This window comes from Eptatretus burgeri, chromosome 8, assembly GCF_056783735.1.
Source record: "Eptatretus burgeri isolate ZD-2024b chromosome 8, Ebu_testis_v1, whole genome shotgun sequence".
NCBI lineage: Eukaryota > Metazoa > Chordata > Myxini > Myxiniformes > Myxinidae > Eptatretus > Eptatretus burgeri.
The window spans coordinates 92,829,166-92,832,310 of NC_140968.1; the positions used below are offsets into that span (position 1 = coordinate 92,829,166).

At 42.3% G+C, this 3,145-nt stretch overlaps 1 long non-coding RNA gene across 1 annotated transcript in view; it reads right to left on the minus strand.

Annotated features, from left to right (window-relative positions):
- Nucleotides 1-258: 258 nt before the first annotated feature.
- LOC147022289 (uncharacterized) overlaps nucleotides 259-3,145 on the minus strand; it is a 7,194-nt gene continuing 4,307 nt past the window's right edge. Inside the window, exon 5 of the long non-coding RNA XR_015061173.1 lies at nucleotides 259-1,043. This is a non-coding gene — a long non-coding RNA (uncharacterized LOC147022289). The remainder of the gene's footprint in view (nucleotides 1,044-3,145) is intronic.

The window sequence follows — 3,145 nt, forward strand, 5'->3', positions numbered from 1 at the left end:
GAAGATAATATCTATCGTATATCTATATGTCTTATACTAATGAATGTCAGTGTGTGTGTGTGTGTGTGTGTGTGTGTGTCTTCCATAACTACAAAACCATGAAACCTAGCAGCCTGAAACTTTGCACGCATACTAAGAGAACTCCAAGTAAGTGCAAGACTGAAAATTGATTGTTTAGATTAATTAAAACACCCCTTTTGAAGATACTTAACAGCCTTATTTATTATCTCCTTTATCAGGCATATCCGAGGCCTCAAGACGTATCTTGGGTTACCTTGATGGGGTCTGAAGTTGCGATGCTTTTTGGCCTGCTCAACCATGCCTTGAATTGGAACTTAATGATAAAGATTTTATTTTTCACTTTCCTCACTCATATTATTGAATGCCTGTTCATCATAGCTACAAATTGCTGGGTACATTGCAATGCTTACAAACGCCGGAGACGTCAGCATTTGTGGCTTTATTTCATTTCAGCACATGTGATCACCATGAGAATCTCTTAAACTAAGCTGAATTACAAAATTTAAACTCCAGAATTGAACTTAACAGCAGTTCTGACTGAAAAAAAGTGTTCATTTGTCTAATTTGGACATAGCTATCACTTGCCAAGCCAGCCATCCTTATCAACCATTAAATTGGAGTGCTTGCTTGAGTGCGTAAGCTGCTTGCTGAGCACCCTGCAGTCGAGGGTGGAACTGTTCTTGTCACGATCAGCAGTTGTACAAGGTAGAATGTATTCTGAAAATGCATTTTCATTGCAGCACAAATATAATTCAACAACAACAACAACAACAACAAAAACAACCATGTTACATCATTCTGAGCAAATTGTTCACTCACTGCGGATGCTTTTGCTGCACCACGTCATTCTGAGCGAGTGGTTCATGCTCCGTCATCCTGAGCAAGTGGTTCATGCTCCGTCATTCTTAGTGAGTCATTCATGCTCCGTCATCCTGAGCGAGTGGTTCATGCTCCGTCATCCTGAGCGAGTGGTTTGTGCTCTGTCATTCTAAGTGAGTCGTTCATGATGAGTGTGATCCCAACTGCATGAGAAGGTCCAAGGTGTGGAGGGAGATGGAGAATGTCTTGAAATGTGACAAGGAGGTCTACGAACAGAAAATGAAGGCAACCACTCGTCTCCATTATGAACTTCTTCAAATAAAAATCCCAAGCGAATCAGCCTCCATTTCATCTTCTGAGCTGTCAACCTCAACTGGACAGCCTGCCACACCTGAAATGGCCTGCCACAAGCAATACGTACTGCATCCAACCCCAATCATGACAACACTTCTTAAAAAGTAATTCATTTTGATGTTTTTATTTGTTAAATGTTTTATTTGCACACTGTTTCTCCCTCCCCCACCCCTCCTGGCTCCCCCACCCTCCTGGCTCCCCCTCCTTTGTCTCCCTACCTCCTCACTCCTCCACCCCTCTCTCTTCCACCTCTTTTTCTTCTCCACCTCCCTCCCCAGTATACCTGTTGTCCAGATGGTGGTTATCTCTGGATGTCTCCAGATGGTGGTTATGTCAGATGGACCCTCCCCTCACAATGCCTTCCCTTGCCCTCCCCTCAGGCTGCCTTCCCTTTCAGCACCATCCTCGCTCCCCTCCTCGCTTCCTCCCTCTTTCCTCACCCCCCTTCCTTCCTCACTCCCCCACCCTACCTTGATCTTCCTCCCTCCTCACTCCCCTTCCTCCTCTTTCTTACTCACCCCCCCTTAAATATTCCCATCGGCGAAGTGACGGGTCATATTTGTGAGTCATAAATGTAGGTTTATATGTGAGCTGGTCGAAATTGAACAAAATAATGAAGCAGAATATCTTTCACCAACACATTTAAATAAGAATTTTGTTGCTGTTATAAATTAGTCCAGATTCCTTCACTTACATATAGAACTACAATGGATCTCGGTAGAGCGCATACCTCTGTCAGGTTGAACAGTTTACGTTTTGTATCTCACTAAGCCGGATCTGAATCCAAAAGTTAACCAAGATCGAATCGGCTTGTTCTCATCACCGAACCAACTCATCCACCTAGTTTTGTCATAACCCGCCCACAACGTTTTCAAATATCGTGCTATACATCATTTTTGGCCCCATCCATCAATGGTGAAGAATCACTTTAAAAAAAAATGAAAGAAGTCTCGTTTCAGGATCTGGATCTTCACCAAAATCAAATCATTGGTCCTTGTCACATACCCAACCTGTCCACCAACTTTCATGCAAACCTCTCCATAATTTTTTTCGATATCCTGCTCACAGGCAGACAGACAGACAAACAGACAAACACCTTCAGTGGCAGAGGTAACTATCTAAATAATAAAATATAAACTGTGTTTAACAATTTATTCCTAATATCTGTGATCAAAAGACAACCATCTTCCCTCAAACAGTTCTCTAGTTTAACGTTTCCTTCTTTGAGTGGTAGTGAGGACATGTTCAGCTGGAGAGTGCTTGGAATTCATTATCTGACATCATATGGAGAGGTAGTGAATTGAATCTTCCCTTTCCTTTTATTTGTGAGACATGAGCTTCAACCATAGAGTTGGTCAATCTTGAATTGTATTCCTCCACTACGTTATGGAAATACATGTATGGACGGGTCTTTGATCATGTAAGATTTGATTCCTCCCGCACAATGCAAACTGCACACGATTAGCGATGTTGACGAGCTCCATGTGGTTTCACTTCAAATAACCCCTGCCTCGTAGGATTGGTTGATTACAGATAAAAATGTAATTAAGGAGCCATGTTTGTTGTAACAGTTTTCTTCGGGGTCTTCAAAGGACTTAAAGGTCTTAAAGGGTCTTTAGTGTCTTAGGGGTCTTCAAGAGTCTTTGGGATCTCAACCTTCTTTGGGGTATTCAGGGTTTTAAAGTGTCTTAATTGTGTTTGGGACATTCAATGGTTTTGAAGATCTTATGCGTCTTTGGGTCTTTGGGGTCTTAAAGGGTCTCCTCTCTCAAACATGTAGAAAGTCTTGTCTCAAGCATGCATTCTAATCTCTCAAGCATGTAAAAGATTTCAAAGAGTAAACACGGGCATCGCCTGGTCAGTTGGTAGTAAAAACAACGTCTGGAAGCAAACATGGTGGATGTAACCCTGGCTGTAAATACTGCATGACGTCAACAAGGGTTGTATAGAC